This window comes from Salvelinus alpinus, chromosome 31, assembly GCF_045679555.1.
Source record: "Salvelinus alpinus chromosome 31, SLU_Salpinus.1, whole genome shotgun sequence".
NCBI classification, from domain to species: domain Eukaryota; kingdom Metazoa; phylum Chordata; class Actinopteri; order Salmoniformes; family Salmonidae; genus Salvelinus; species Salvelinus alpinus.
In genome coordinates this window covers 6,015,560-6,032,818 of record NC_092116.1, presented here as the reverse complement: position 1 = coordinate 6,032,818, position 17,259 = coordinate 6,015,560, and the positions used below count along the sequence as shown (strand labels likewise).

At 40.9% G+C, this 17,259-nt stretch overlaps 1 long non-coding RNA gene across 1 annotated transcript; it reads right to left on the bottom strand.

The window, feature by feature from the left end:
- Positions 1-3,961: 3,961 nt before the first annotated feature.
- LOC139561722 (uncharacterized) lies at positions 3,962-7,176 on the bottom strand. Its single transcript, XR_011672202.1, has 3 exons — positions 6,923-7,176; positions 5,789-5,954; positions 3,962-4,096 (listed from the first exon to the last, which is right to left on the bottom strand). It is a non-coding gene; the product is annotated as an uncharacterized lncRNA (long non-coding RNA).
- Between the last annotated feature and the right edge of the window lie 10,083 nt (positions 7,177-17,259).

Below are 17,259 nucleotides of genomic sequence, written 5' to 3'. Positions count from 1 at the left end.
ACGCCAGGTCAGCGGAGTCAATCACCACCTTCCGGAGACACCTGAAACCCCACCTCTTTAAGGAATACCTAGGATAGGATAAAGTAATCCTTCTAACCCCCCCCCCCTTAAAAGAGTTAGATGCACTATTGTAAAGTGGTTGTTCCACTGGATATCATAAGGTGAATGCACCAATTTGTAAGTCGCTCTGGATAAGAGCGTCTGCTAAATGACTTAAATGTAATGTAAATGAAACTCAAAAACGGATTACCTCGATTTAGTTAGGTACTATTGACTCAAAACGTACCAAACCATACTATATTCTTAGTACACACAACTCAGTCAGTCCATTTTCCGACATTCAAGGAATCTTTACTAAGGCTTGAATAATATAAAAACAATAATATAGATTACTATAAATCAAATATAGTGTACAGAATAAAAAAGTAAGTAAACAATTTAAAATGGTCTTGACAACTCAAACCCGACTTCAATATTCCTATGTTGTCACAATCGTCTTCGGGTGAAAGAGAGGACCAAGGCGCAGCGTGATATAAATACATGATGTATTTATTTAAGGAAGACGAAGAACACTAAAACAAAAGTAAAGCTATAATACGACAATAAGTACATACACTGGCAACTTACACATAGACAATCACCCACAACCTACCTAATGACTATGGCTGCCTAAATATGGCTCCCAATCAGAGACAACGATAGACAGCTGTCTCTAATTGAGAACCAATCTAGGCAACCATAGACTTACATAAACACCTACAATGAACACAACCCCATGAACTCTACAAACACCCCCTAGACAATACAAACACCCTAGACGAGACAAAAACACACAAACATCCCCCATGTCAAACCCTGACCTAACTAAAATAATAAAGAAAACAAAGATAACTAAGGCCAGGGCCTGACATATGTATTAAACTTTACAAAATGCCTGCCTCCATCACAATAAACGAATGTGACACTAACCAGGTGTGACACTAACCACCTTTTTATGCAGTAATGTTGACAAAACGAAATACACTAGATGACAAGGTGGGATCTTTTTGTGTCGGTAAAAAAAATGATGCAAGAATTGTCAGTGGAAACGCTTTTATGTGCAAATATTCATATAATAATCAACATCTACGTTAACCTGGAGTCACGCTGCAACGTATACGCAGGGAGTCAGGTGCCGAAGGTGTCATCATCATCAAAAACAGAAGCAGCATCCAGAACATAACCAAAAATCATACTGCCTGATGACTGGGGCTTACTGAGGGCTATATGATGGGAGAGTAATTAGGGTGATGATGAAGTCCCAGGTGTGCTTAACGATGGGGAGCACATGTGCGCAATATGGGTTGCCAGGACCCGTGGGCCGATCGAGCTCGAGTAGACGTGACAAATGCGATGATGTGTCGTGTGATCCTCCCAATACGACTCGTCGGGAAAACATGCAGTTTATTAGGCTACAGATTAAATAAATATTGACGAAATTCACAGGGTGGTGAAAGTGCAAGGTGATGAGCTTGATGATCCTTTCCAGTAAATACAGAGGGTCTTATTCTGGTGACGTGATCATCGATGCCTGGTTACCGTTTGACAAATAAAAATAATCTTGCTCTTTTGTGCATAATAATCTCATTATGTAGGCTATACGTGCAAGCACGTGCCAATACCGGCGTGGGCACTGTCTCTATACAACACATTTTTTTTGAAAACCATCAGTAAAGATGAAAATGCGTTGGAAACCCATTTAATATATATATATATATTTTTTTAAGGTATATTGGAATTGAACTGCAAAATGTATTTTTATGTGCACTACTTCATCACGCACAGCCTTTAATCTGAAACAGGTCAAGTTGATGGAAATCTCTGGTGTGTTTCCATCAAATGGTTTTCATGCAGATTTTATAATACTCACATGAAAATCTGTCCAGTTGGATGGAAACCTAGCTAGTGTCAATTATGGACAGCCGTGATAGGAAGAAAACAACTGTTATATTACATTCATGTCAGAACATACGTTCCAGCTTTATTTCAAGTGCATACCAAATCTCAACTCTCGCTTAACTCCACTAAGCATTCCACATCGTTTGCAGCTGACTGACAGCGGCAGTACAGAAAGAGCCATCTCTGTTTCTATTGAGTTCTACTGAAGAGCAGAACAGCTCTAAAAATGTGTGTGGTCAAAAATAACACCCACTGGACGTGGTTTAGGTCAGACATCAATAAAATGAAAGGAAAACATTTATAACTTCGAAAGAATGTAGGGTTTTCTATTGGAAACATTGTCTGTTTGAGGCTATACAGCGATTAACAAGACAATGATGGGACAATGTGGAGCCACACATTAACTCTTGTGTGGTGTTCGGGTCTGTGGGACCCATTTTCAATGTTTACTTAAATAAAAATGATACAAATAATTTTTTTCAACCTGAGACTCATTGGCCTTGGCTCATTTTCTGTGAAGAACATATAAAATAACACATTGAGTGCACACCGTGCATGCCCTACGCATTTATATTAAATATGTGGTGTTCGGGTCCAGTGGACCCGAAGGTAATAAGTGTGTATGTAAGTGAAAGCAAGTAAAAATGAAACAAAAAGGTTTGCTGTGTGCCTTCACTCGGTCTTCCTCCTCCCTGGGCCTGCTGTTTAAACATAGCACCAAGAACCTGTCTGTCTCCTGGTTTTCTCGCAGTCTTTACCCTTTGTAGTGTGTGAAACTACACAATGTCATGCGGGAACCTGCACAATGTTATTACAACACATTATTTCGATACATTATTGATAAAGGAATTTATATGTTTAAAGTAATGACTAAAGGATTCCACCCTGAAATCATTAAATTGTATGAAATGTGTTCGAGTCATAATTCCATAATGTGTGTGTGACTAGACCATTGTGTTACTATGTAGCAATGTGAGAGTTGAGACAAAGGTCAACTGAACTACAGATGACCTTGTTGTAACTCTGAAAACTGACAACAGGAAAGAGGGCCCTTCCAAGAGGAATGGCGAGAAACTGCCAAGGCTGGTAGAAAAGTGATAAAACTGTGTGTGTGTGTAAGTAGGTGGGGGTGGGAGTTATAAAATGACTGTTTTTGCATTTTTGACTTCAGAACGTTCTCTGAATAAAGAACTAACCTATTGCAGACTGGGGGCTTTGTCTAATTCTTCATTAACCAGGGTCTTACAAAACGTCTGGGAATTGGTCAAAGCTATGGTGATAGTTCAACCATTGGGTTCAACCATTGGGATCAAAATTCTTGTGACAATTTTTTTTTTTAAACAGCCAGGTGCAAATTGGGGGAGGGACACAACAAATAAACGAAGTGTTTTCATCCTTCTAGATTGCAGCCAGTAGCAACAAGAAGAAGCACTGCGATGTGTGTGGACCCAAGAAGGACAGGAAGACACAGTACACATGCATCATGTGCAAGAAATACATTTGCAGCACACACACACAGTAAAACTCTGTCCCTCATGTGGTGTGTAGACCAGCCTTAATTTGTGTTCAATGGGGCTCATTTATCATTTCCATAAAATACTGTATGTAAAATTTGTCCTTCCAATGTGTTCAGTTCAAATCAATAAACATCCAAGTGATGACAACCTTGTTTCATTTATATTCATTCAAGATAAAAACATGATTTATTTACACCCATGTCTTGATTACATAGATTTTTGTTTAAAGATAAATGTGATCTAGCAGAAGTAGATGGCAAATATTAACCATGTATGCTGTCTATATTGCTTGTAATTGATAAAAGTCAACATCTAAGCATTAAGTATTTTTACGTAAATTGTTCTGGCTGTTTTGTTTCAAAAACCCAATAATGTCGCGGGTCCATCAGACCCGCAAACATTGGGCGAATAGCAAAAACATGAACAGCCATCTAAGGACATGAGTTGGAGATAACGTCTACAACAGACCCATGCATCATGCTCTTGTTCCATTGGCATACAGGTGAACAAACTTGAGATGTTAACAGTTAAGAGTGTATGCAGGAAATACTTAACATTCCAGGTCTTGAGAAATCCTCACGAAGGTAGATGGGGAGACCACGAAGGGAAGCAGTACACCTGGTGTTCACATCAAGTTGCTCCTTTTAAGAGTCACACACACACACGGTTCAGAGCAATTTTAAAAAATATATAGCTTGTCTATAGTCATGCATTCTTATGGTGAATATGATCAAATTAATGTTTGAATGCTCAAATTGGTATTCCTTGTTAATAAGCTACATGGAGATCATAGATCCTTAAGATGCTCACCATAGCCTCTGTTTCATGGCCTAATCAGCTCTTCAGATTAAAAAGAAATATATATATTTCACCTTTATTTAACCAGGTAGGCCAGTTGAGAACAAGTTCTCATTTACAACTGCGACCTGGCCAAGATAAAGCAAACAGTGCGACACAAACAACAACACAAACAACAATAACACATGGAATAAACAAACATACAGTCAATAATACAATAGAAAAAGTCTATAGACAGTTTGTGCAAATGAGGTAGGATAAGGGAGGTAAGGCATAAATAGGCCGTAGTGGCGAAATAATTACAATATAGCAATTAAACACTCGAGTGATAGATGTGCAGAAGATGAGTGCAAGTAGAGATACTGGGGTGCAAAGGAGCAAAATAAAAAAAATAAAAAAAATGGATGTTTGTTATGCGGTGGGACTCTGCACACACCTGCACAAAAACACAACAAACCACAAATAAAAGCCACATTTAACACAATGTTGATTGAAACAAAGATCTTACAAAGGGAAAGAGGATTAAAGGGAGACAAAGAGACAAAGACAGAATAAGATAAAAATACATTGAAGGGCAAAAGTCATTTGCATCAGTTTGTCTGTTAATGACAGGTTTCTCTCCGTCTTTGAAACTTTGTTGATGATTTACTGCGTCAGCAAGCTTGAGACTCTGGGTCTTCCCCTCTCAGGAAACTCGGCAGGAAGTTTACCTATGCTCGTCTGGGTCTCTTGCCATTTGAGTGGGGTGAATCTCTCTGGGTTGTTTCTGCCCCTCTTCCCTGCATTCACAGAGACCTCAGGAACTCCAACTCTGCTCAACTTGGTCCGATAGTTGCCCATCTTGAACTTCAGACTAGTCATCCGTGCATACCATCCAGACTGACTCCCGGCTTTTTTGAGACATGGGTGCTTGGTAACAAGCGCTTCGGCAGTCTTGCCAATTTCTCCCCCACTTGGATGGACCTTGAAGCAGTAATTGCTTTGGCCATGTTCTCAAAAACATCCTTCCGGGCTCTTGTTAATTCATGAATCCTTCCAGTTCTCGCATAGCAAGTATTTCCCTCTCTAAGCAGGTGCTCAAGAAAAAAATGGCACAGGTAAAACATCAGGTCACTTCTCTAGGTGCTCTGGAGACTATGTGGGGCAGTATCTCTGTGTCTCCAGTTCAGGTTAAGCTGGCATCACTTTCGGATATGATTATAAGAAATGTCCAATCAATGTCCAATAGACGTCACAATTTCCCATTCAATTCAGGGTCTTCGTACTGAAGGGTGAAGTCATAGTCCAAATTGAATTTTTTTTGCGTCACGGTTTTCAGGTCAACCACCGATTTGGGACTGGAGGGGAGGTTTATCTTCCACACCATATCCGTTGCTATATGGACACGAAATAGGAAGGTCTGAATTGTAGGTTCTGTCATCTGATGGAGGATCCACATGTGTGCCACAGAATTTTTGTCATCAATTTTTCATAGCATCACATTCCTTTACGTATCAATTCCCTTTTCACGAGTAAGAAGGGAAAAGATCACTCACCTTTTCAGTGCAGTAGTATGAATCTCGAGTGTTAGTAGCAACCTGCCTCCTGTGTTGAATGCTGAGAGGGTGGATATATCGTTCAACTCGGATAGAGTGAACCAACAGGTTGCCTGAAGACAATTCATAGGACCGTAGATGTTCCACGTGGCAGGACTTGTACTTCCTAGAGAGAAAGGAAACATTATTCACAAAAGATCTGTTCAATTCTGCAGAGCTGAGAGAGTCCTCCATCCATAGACTCCAGTTTAGGCTACTTCTTTATACGTTATGGCACAACAGGAGATCTCCGTGGACATTCAAATGATACAGCCTTCCATTGAGACATATCTTTAAGTATTGCATTAATTAAGGACTGCCACTCACCGTTCTCAGTTGAAGCCTAAGGGAGCAAGAGTTCGGCTTTTGAAACTTCAACTAAGATATAACCAAGCGTCAGATACAGTTGTCAGGCCAGACATTTCAGATTGCGATCAAAATCCCTCACTGGAACTTAGCCCTATAACTACATTACAATTCAACCAAAATCTATTAACTGATTAACAACAACAACATTAGATGAAGCCACAGGTTGATTCAACAAATACATCCAAATCTGAAAACAGAGTACTCAATTGTAACTCAATCAACAGTAGTTTGCTTGTTGGATAATGTTAGCTAGCCCACATGCTATCATTGCTTTGCATGGTTCTATATAGCAAGCACGATGTACGATGGCGTAAAAAACTAGCTAGTGGGGTTACCTAGTCAAATATCGCGCAGATTTGTTAGAATACTTTTTACACAGCAATGAATTCAAATGTGCTGGTAATTTATAACTCAACAAATCAGCACGCTCAATACGCATATGACCACCGTGTTGTAGCAGAAGATGAGTGTTCTGTGACCAACAATGGCACCAACTAGTTGTTGCTCCGTATCTTCAACGCCTGCACCCTTGGCATAACGTTAATAAATCCATGCTGTCGCCATACTATGTCAAAACATGCACTTGTCAAGCAGCGCGCTAACATACCAAGACTAACGTTAGCTAAGGTGAATTTCACGATACTGTATGTCCGTAGAACTCACTAATAACAACAACTCAAATAAAACTCAATCAACATGTTAGTTGTCCAATGCTAATATGCTCACCTGTTTGCTAATCTTCCCTTCTGTTTAGCGTTGCCAATACTGGAGCTAACTGGTCTATTTAGTTCCAGTCACACGCTAAAACCTGTTTGAATATACAGTCGTTCACAAAACAGTTAATTAGCCCCTTACTTCAAAACTTTCCGCCAGAGATTTTTGTTCTTTTTTTTTGTTCTTCTTACTACGAAAATTCTTAAAGGGATATGAAATTCCCTCGCTTGAAGCGAACAGCCATCTTTGTCAAGACATTTTGAGATGCAGAACGTTGTTGACGCACAGTTAAAAATGTATGAGTACAATTGCACTAGAATTGTCATATGTATATATGTATTTTTTGTATGTATTTAGTATTTTCTTGTTTATACCTGTGTTTTTTTTAGACATGTTTGATGTAGGGATGTAAGTTGTTGAAAATGTTGTATCATGAAAAATAAATGCAAAATACAAATAAAAAATGAAACAAAAACAGTCCAGATAAGAAAAAAAAGAAGATAACAAAGTATGAATACAGTTACAGTATTCAGATAAAACAGTTGAGATTAGGAAAAGTAAATGCTACATAAGAGTTACGGTTTCCCAATACTTGAGAGTCAAGACAACGATTTTCTTACTTTATCGACTTTATTGTCCCACCAGGGGGAAATTCATTTGGTCATGTGCTTAAAAAGACGGTACATAAAATATGAAAACACAGAAACGACACAATAGAGTTCAGTCAAAGTGCTATAGCTACACATTTAAAGTGAAAGTACAAAATGCTATATACTCGAGGGACCAACAGACTATCTATTAAACATCCTAATGGCTGTTGGAATAAAAGAGTCCCCATATCTATCTGTTTAATTTTCTTTTGAAGAAGTCTCTTTCCCCTTGTCTGGCTGCTGCTGTGACTGAATTTTGAGGGGATGAGTACAGTCCTGTAAAATGCTTTTAGGAGGATACGTTTTGTGTACAGGTAGGTGGCTGATTCTTGTTCTTAATCTATACCAATTATTTTCCACATAATGTGTTTACATCACTCTTTTTTTTAAAACTGTATGACACTGTTAGGGTTTACAGTGCAGACACACAAACACCCACCCACCCACCCACCCACACACACACACACACACACACACACACACACACACACACACACACACACACACACACACACACACACACACACACACACACACACACACACACACACACACACACACAGATGTCTCTCCTTTTCTCTCTGTCTGAAATGATTCAGTCCGTGGAGATCACACATCCATGCTGCCATTCTATATGAGCTCTTAGCCGTGTGTATCCTTCCTTCAGAATACACGGTATCAGATAGAAATACAATATTTTGAATCGACCTGTCTTATTACAACCTTTCCCTATACAGAGCCTAGCTATATCCCTGTCCTTAGATAACCTTGGACCTGGGTATGTACATGTGAAAGAAATGGCACAAAGGTGAAAATGTGAAATATTCCTCTTTCAGCCTCTCTACCCTGGCCTTGTCATATTGTCATTCAGCATTCTATAAAGAGCACAATGGAACATAGAATGGGAATGAAGAAATGAATGACTAGAGAGAGAACATCTGCGTTACTGCGAACAGTGGCTTTCATCGCTGGATAATGTGCTCTGTCATGGGATGTCTTAGTTCTATTGATGCTGCATGTCAAATCAAATCAAAATCAAATTGTATTTGTCACACGCGCCAAGTACAACAAGTTTAGACTTTACCATGAAATGCTTACTCACGAGCCCTTTCCCAACAATGCAGTTAAAAAGTAAGAACATTTAATAATAGATCAAAATAAAATAGTAACACAATAAAATAACAATAACGAGGCTATGTACAGTGCCTTTGGAAAGTATTCATTCCCCTTGACTTTTTACAAATGTTGTTAGGTTGCAGCCTTATTCTAGAATTGATTAAATTGTTTTTTTTCCCCCTCATCAATCTTTTATTTTTATTTTACAAGGCAAGTCAGTTGAGAACAAATTCATATTTTCAATGACGGCCTAGGAACAGTGGGTTAACTGCCTTGTTCAGGGGCAGAACGACAGATTTTCACCTCGTCATCTCCGGGGACTCGATCTTGCAACTTTTCGGTTACTAGTCCAACGCTCTAACCACTAGGCTACCTGCCGCCCCAATCTACACACCATACCCCATAATAACAGAGCAAAAATAGTTTTTAAGACATGTTTGCAAATTTCTTTAAAAAAATATATATATATTACATTTACATAAGTATTCAGACCTTTACTCAGTACTTTCTTGAAACAACTTTGGCAGCGATTACAGCCTCGAGTCTTCTTGGGTATGACCCTGCAGGCTTGGCACACCTGTATTTGGGGAGTTTCTCCCATTTTTCTCTGCAAATCCTCTCAAGCTCTGTCAGGTTGGATAGTGAGCGTTGCTGCACAGCTATTTTCAGGTCTCTCCAAAGATGTTCGATCGGGTTCAAGTTCGGGCTCTGGCTGGGCCACTCAAGGATATTCAGAGACTTGTCCCGAAGTCACTCCTGCGTTGTCTTGGCTGTGTGCTTAGAGTCATTGTTGGAGGGTGAACCTTTGCCCCAGTCTGTGGCCCTGAGTGCTCTGGAGCAGGTTTTCACCAAGGATCTCTCTGTACTTTGCTCCGTTCATCTTTGCCTCGATCCTGACTAGTCTCCCAGTCCCTGCCACTGAAAAACAGCATGATGCTGCCACCACCATGCTTCACTGTAGGGATGGTGCCAAGATCTAGTCAGGTCATTACAATATTATACCAATAATAGTTTCACCAACAGTGGAAATGGCTTTTCTATTCACTGTACCTCAGTAAATTCATATTTTTTTATTTTATTTTATGTAACCTTTATTTAACCAGGAAAATACATTTTTTTGGAGGGGGACCTAGCAAGAGGTCAGCAGGAAGTAGTCAACATGAACACATAACACAATATTAATACAATATTAAAATCAATTACAATGGTAAATTAAATGTTCTTCTATCAGTGCTTTAAACTCAGGCAGCGACACACTCTCTTCCAGTTTTAAAGTATTTTGTCGTTTGCTTTCAAGACCAAAAAAGCATTATAGGAGAAGGATTGTTTCCCCATTGTAGTCCTTGCCCTAGGAACTGAGAATGAGAGCCCTGACTGAGAGTGGAAGCTGTAGGATTGTGATGTTGTTGTTAGTGAGCAGGAAAGATATGTAGGGAGTAGGCCAAGCACTGCCTTGTACACAAATACAGTATGTACCAGTGCTTACGCCTTCTGGTATGGAGGGAGGACCACTTCACCATGTTCTAATGTTCACAGCAGGTATTTCCCCCAGGGGTACGCTCAATGCCGTCAGGGGTACGCCAAATAAAAATGTGATTCACATTTTTTTTTAAATAAAAACGACCTATTATTATTATATCTTTTTTTTCTCACATTTTCAAACAGTCCATTTATATTTTCCAACGGGGCTATACATTTGGGTGAGGTTTTTTTCTCGCCTGAGTAGCCTCGTTTCACTGCCAAAAATAAATAGAAATAACAACGCAATGTCAAATACAGGAAGCCTAGTCAAATAATTAACATCCAATCACATTAACCGTTACTCTCTCGCGGGAATTCAACTGACGGTCCATATGTAGCCAAACGTTGCTGCTGCTCATTCCGTTTGCTCGGAAATGGATAAATCGTTAAAAAAAGTAAGGCCCGCGTCCATAGAGACACATACAAGCTCTACTGGTAGTACTACCAGCAGTATTACACCTGCACCTGTCGACGACAGAAGTTGTTCTGCTTCCACAAGCACATCCAATGCTAGCATCAGTAATTCTGCATTTGTTGTTAGCCCAGCTAGCATGGACACTGACAGTTGTGAATCTGATGCAGCCAAAGAGCTACTGCCCCGTTACCCGGTAAAGCACCGAACAACAGACAGGGACGTTGGACCATCGAAGAGGCGCAAATATGATGAGAATTACATCGATTTGGGACAACACACAGGTCTTTCCACCATTGTATGATTTTTTGTGTGCAAATGAGTTCAAGCTTACGGACAATGTCAAATGTGATATAGCGAAGCACCTGAGTGAGTTGGGTGCGCAATTAAGCAGGTACTTTCCTGAAACGGATGACACAAACAACTGGATTCGTTATCCCTTCCATGCCCTGTCTCCAGTCCACTTACCGATATCTGAACAAGAGAGCCTCGTCGAAATTGCAACAAGCGGTTCTGTGAAAAGTGAATTTAATCAGAAGCTACTGACAGATTTCTGGATTGGGCTGCGCTCAGAGTATCTGCCTTGGCAAATCGCGCTGTTAAAACACTGATGCCCTTTGCAACCACGTACCTATGTGAGAGTGGATTCTCGGCCCTCACCAGCATAAAAACTAAATACAGGCACAGACTATGAGTGGAAAAAGACTGAGACTCTCTCCAATACAACCCAACATTGCAGAGTTATGTGCATCCTTTCAAGAACACCCTTCTCATTAACCTGTGGTGATTTATTCAAAATTTTTGATGAAAAAATAAGGTTTCATATATAAGATGGCTAAATAAAGAGCAAAATTATTGATTACTATTATATTAATATTTGTGCCCTGGTCCTATAAGAGCTATTTGTCACTTCCCACGAACCGGGTTGTGACAAAAACTCACACTCATTCTTATGTTTACTAAATGTATCGTATAGTGTGTGGCAGGCTTACAATGATGGCAAAAAACAACATTCGAGAGTGCGCTGACCCTGGTGCTAGAGGGGATACGGAGCTGGAGGTTGAATGTCTGAAGGGGTACGGGACTCTAAAAAGTTTGGGAACCACTGGTTCACAGTGATGGGTGAGTGGTCTTGCATTAGTTACGAACCTAAGCATTCCATGATACACCACACCCAGCACCTTAAGGGCACTGGCATAGGCTCACATGTAAATAATGTCACCATAATCCAACGCAGATAAAAATGTCCCTTGCACAAGATCCTTCCTGACTGACCTAAAAAAAAATATATATATAAAAAAAATCAACTTCAGTTTCTTTGTCAAGTTTTCATCTCACCAGATGCTAAGGTACTTATCCTGAAAAGCCTTCTCAATTTTAGAGGCACAGACGTAGACAGTTGTGTCATCAGCATTTAGGTGGAGTTTTGCAGAGTTCATACTTTCATCAACATCATTAATATACAGTGTAAAAAGGACTGTCCCTAAAATGGGACTCCTTTCATGAGCTGTCGAAAGTGATTTCATGCCCTCCTGTACCACACACTGGGTTCTGTCAGAGAGGTAGTTTTGGAACCAATCCAACGCTCCAGCACCAAAACCATTTTTTTCTAATCTATGCAGTAACAGGGCACGGTCAACAGTGCTGAAAGCTTTCAATAAATCAGTCAAATTGGCCCTGGTGTGTTAGCCTGCAGCACTTAAAGTCAGTACAGGGAAGATTCTCACTGCCTCGCTTGCATTTAGGCCTTTTCTGCTGACTGTGTTTGTTGGACTAATTCTCACCACTAAAATGGCTGCCTTACAAACCACCAAAGAACATCACTGTTTCAGACTAAAGGCCGTGGTTAAAGTGGATGATGGTAAGACGGTTAGTCCATTGCGGTAGAACATGGCCCCCATACTGACTTTGCACCCCCTAACCTGTCTCTGTCTAACCCCCGCTCTGTCTGTGTGTACGTAATGGAGGCTTTATTCATCAGTAGCACCATGGTAAAGACAGGGACTTGTTTAAGTGCATCATACCGGCTGTATTTCTATATTTTGAAAGTTATATATCTTGAAAACTTGATTGCTGACATGCAATACATTTTGGGACTATATCAACAATGGACGGAATAAACAAATACAAAAAGAGTTGGGTGGAGTTTTCCTTTAATTCCCTCATAATTACACCACCTTCATGTGTGAGGAAACCATAAATAAGGTCTAGCGAACCTGACGTTTACAAGTGGAAAAAGCATCTACTTTCTTTTTTTCGAGAGAAATAACAGCATTCTCCATGCAATGTAATTTATAAATTGATGAGAGCTATTTTATTAAGCGCTAGGTAAATCAGTAATCCGTTGAGAAGCCTCTTGGACCTAGACTTGGTGCTCCGGTACCGCTTGCCGTGCGGTAGCAGAGAGAACAGTCTATGACTAGGGTGGCTGGAGTCTTTGACAATTTTTAGGGCCTTCCTCTGACACTGCCTGGTATAGAGGTCCTGGGTGGCAGGAAGTTTGGCCCCAGTGATTGTACTGGGCCGTACGCACTACCCTCTGTAGTGCCTTGCGGTCGGAGGCCGAGCAGTTGCCATACCAGGCAGTGATGCAACCAGTCAGGATGCTCTCGATGGTGCAGCTGTAGAACCTTTTGAGGATCTGAGGCCCTCTTCACGACTGTCTTGGTGTGCTTGGACCATGATAGTTTGTTGGTGATGTGGACACCAAGGAACTTATCGGGAGCCACCGTCAGTAATACCCATATCCATTTGTAAAACCGTCACTTTATTTTTGTATTTTTTATTTTTTATTTCACCTATATTTAACCAGGTAGGCCAGTTGAGAACAAGTTCTCATTTACAACTGCGACCTGGCCAAGATAAAGCAAAGCAGTGCGACACAAACAACAACACAGAGTTACACATGTAATAAACAAACGTACAGTCAATAACACAATAGAAAAAATCTATATACAGTGTGTGCGAATGAGGTAAGATTAGGGAGGTAAGGGAATAAATAGGCCGTAGTGGCGAAGTAATTACAATTTAGCAATTAAACACAGGAGTGATAGATGTGCAGAAGATGAATGTGCAAGTATAGATACTTGGGTGCAAAGGAGCAACAAACAAAAAATAACAATATTGGGATGAGGAAGTTGGATGGGCTATTTACAGATGGGCTATGTACAGATGGTGCAATGATCTGTGAGCTTCTCTGGTAGCTGATGATTAAAGTTAGTGAGGGAGATATGTGTCTCCAGCTTCAGTGATTTTTGCAGTTCATTCCAGTCATTGGCAGCAGAGAACTGGAAGGAAAGGTGGCCAAAAGAGGAATTGGCTTTGGGGGTGACCAGTGAAATATACCTGCTGGAACGTGTGCTATGGGTGGGTGCTGCTATGGTGACCAGTGAGCTGAGATAAGGTGGGGCTTTACCTAGCAACGACTTATAGATGACCTGGAGCCAGTGGGTTTGGCGACGAATATGAAGCGAGGGCCAGCCAACGAGAGCATACAGGCCGCAGTGGTGGGTAGTATATGGGGCTTTGGTGACAAAACGGATGGCACTGTGATAGACTGCATCAAATTTGCTGAGTATAGTGTTGGAGGCTATTTTGTAAATTACATCGCCGAAGTCAAGGATTGGTAGGATAGTCAGTTTTACGAGGGTATGTTTGGCAGCATGAGTGAAGGATGCTTTGTTGTGAAATAGGAAGCCGATTCTAGATCTAATTTTGGATTGGAGATTTTTTTTAAATGTTTTTATTTCACCTTTATTTAACCAGGTAGGCTAGTTGAGAACAAGTTCTCATTTGCAACTGTGACCTGGCCAAGATAAAGCATAGCAGTTCGACACATACAATAACACAGAGTTACACATGGAATAAACAAAACATACAGTCAATAATACAGTAGAAAAAATAAAACAAAAAGTCTATATACAGTGAGTGCAAATGAGGTAAGATAAGGGAGTTAAGGCAGTAAATCGGCCATGGTGGCGAAGTAATTACAATATAGCAATTAAACACTGGAATGGTAGATATGCAGAAGATGAATGTGCAAGTAGAGATACTGGGGTGCAAAGGAGCAAGATAAATAAATAAATACAGCATGGGGAAGAGGTAGATAGATGGGCTGTTTACAGATGGGCTATGTACAGGTGCAGTGATCTGCGAGATGCTCTGACAGCTGGTGCTTAAAGCTAGTGAGGGAGATATGAGTCTCATAGATGCCTAATGTGAGTCTGGAAGGAGAGTTTACAGTCTAACCAGACACCTAGGTATTTGTAGTTGTCCACATATTCTAAGTCAGAACCGTCCAGAGTAGTGATGTTGGACGGGCGGGCAGGTGCGGGCAGCGATCGGTTGAAGAGCATGCATTTAGTTTTACTTGCATTTAAGAGCAGTTGGAGGCCACGGAAGGAGAGTTGTATGGCATTGAAGCTCGTCTGGAGGTTAGTTAACACAGTGTCCAAAGAAGGGCCAGAAGTATACAGAATGGCGTCGTCTGCGTAGAGGTGGATCAGAGAATCACCAGCAGCAAGAGCGACATCATTGATGTATACAGAGAAAAGAGTCGGCCCGAGAATAGAGACTGCCAGAGCTCCAGACAACAGGCCCTCCGATTTGACACACTGAACTCTATCTGAGAAGTAGTTGGCAAACCAGGTAAGGCAGTCATTTGAGAAACCAAGGCTGTTGAGTCTGCCGATAAGAATGTGGTGACAGAGTCGAAAGCCTTGGCCAGGTCGATGAAGACGTATTCATATACGGCTGCACAGTATTGTCCTTGAGCGTGGCTGAGGTGCCCCCATGACCAGCTCGGAAACCAGATTGCATAGGGGAGAAGGTACGGTGGGATTCGAAATGGTCGGTGATCTGTTTGTTAACTTTGCTTTTGAAGACCTTAGAAAGGCAGGGTAGGATAGATATAGGTCTGTAACAGTTTGGGTCTAGGGTGTCTCCCTCTTTGAAGAGGGGGATGATCGCGGCAGCTTTCCAATCTTTGGGGATCTCAGACGATACGAAAGAGAGGTTGAACAGGCTAGTGATAGGGGTTGCAACAATTGCAGCAGATCATTTTAGAAAGAGAGGGTCCAGATTGTCTAGCCCAGCTGATTTGTAAATGTCCAGATTTTGCAACTCTTTCAGAACATCAGCTATCTAGATTTGGGTGAAATAGGTTTTGTAGCCCAAGGAGTGGCTGATGGACCTCTTCAGCTAGCCGGGAGATGGGCCTAGCACAAGGCTAGTGCCAGGCTAACTGGTGCTTGCTTTGGCACAGAGACGTTAGCCAGGAGTAGCCACTCGGATAGCAGCTAGCTAGCTGCGATGTTCCAGGTGAAAGGTTCAGAGCTTGCGGTAGGAATCAGGAGATGGAGATTTGGTGGAGATAAAGCAGTCCGATATGCTCTGGGTTGAATCACGCTGTGCAGACTGGCAGGAGTTAACCGCGCTAAGGTTAGCTGATGACCGCTAGCAGTGGCTAACTGAGTACTAGCTTGTAGCTAGTTAGCTGGCTAGCTTCTGTTGGGAGTTCCGGTTCGTGTTAATGGACAGTCCAGCAGGCATCGGCTGTGTAGCCAAGTGATCATAGGGTCCAATGAGCAGCACTAGATGAAACAGGGAACAGTTAGTCATTTACTACGTAGTCATTTACTACGTTGAGCGAGTGGGAGACACGGTGTTCAGGGAGATAGCAGGCCGGGCCTAGCAAATGGATCATCACCAAACATCCACGACGCGTAGGCCGGTTGAGAGCACATTGGCCGAGTTACGTCAGAAGACCAGCAGACCAGTGTTAGTTTCCTTCAATTTGCAGCCTACATTTTGCATCATTCCATTCAGTTTACCTTTCTTTCCTCTGTCACGTCCCTTTGTAGTTTTTCCTGACGGTCGCTAGAAGTAGTGGATCAACGTTGTGCAATAATTTGAGACATATAGCCTATTTGAATCATTATGGAACTCAGCCAACATGTAGCAGTTTAAACCTGTAGCCTAGCGCATGGTCATACAACTTGTCATACAGCCCCATGATTAGTGAGGATTAAGGTAGAGTTATAGAACTATTGTTCAACGCTATTGTACACTTTTTCCCACATTCCAATATTTAAAGGATTGAACTTAATTATGGTAACTTTCAGGATGAATCAAACCCCTTTATTTTCGATTCATCGATTTGTTTCGTGTATAAAAGGCTCTTATGATCCATACAAACTTTCCTGACACTAAAATGTACCTAAATAATATACAAGTGTATTTTTAACTCTGAAACGGAGACGAATATGCATATATTTAGATGGGTTTCTTTCATCGAGGCCTATATTCTGAATCGTTCTCTCCATACATTCCAGTCTTGAATCGGGGCCTTACTGTAGTTCAATAACCAAAATAGATTTTTTAAATTGTCTATGTGCCATTTCATAGCTGACACCCCATTCTTTCTGCAGACACCTTTGAATCTTAATTCAGAGCAGATATTTACAGTTCTTGGAAAACGTGGTCACATAAAACATTTAGGGAGATTTTACCGTAATTCCATTACCAAAGTTTACATCAGCACAGTTCTTCCACTGAATTCATTTTTGTAAATTATTCAGTGGAAATTGTAAAAAAACAAACAAGTTTTTTTTGTTTAACTTTGAAATCAATATTTTTTGTTTGAAGTGAAA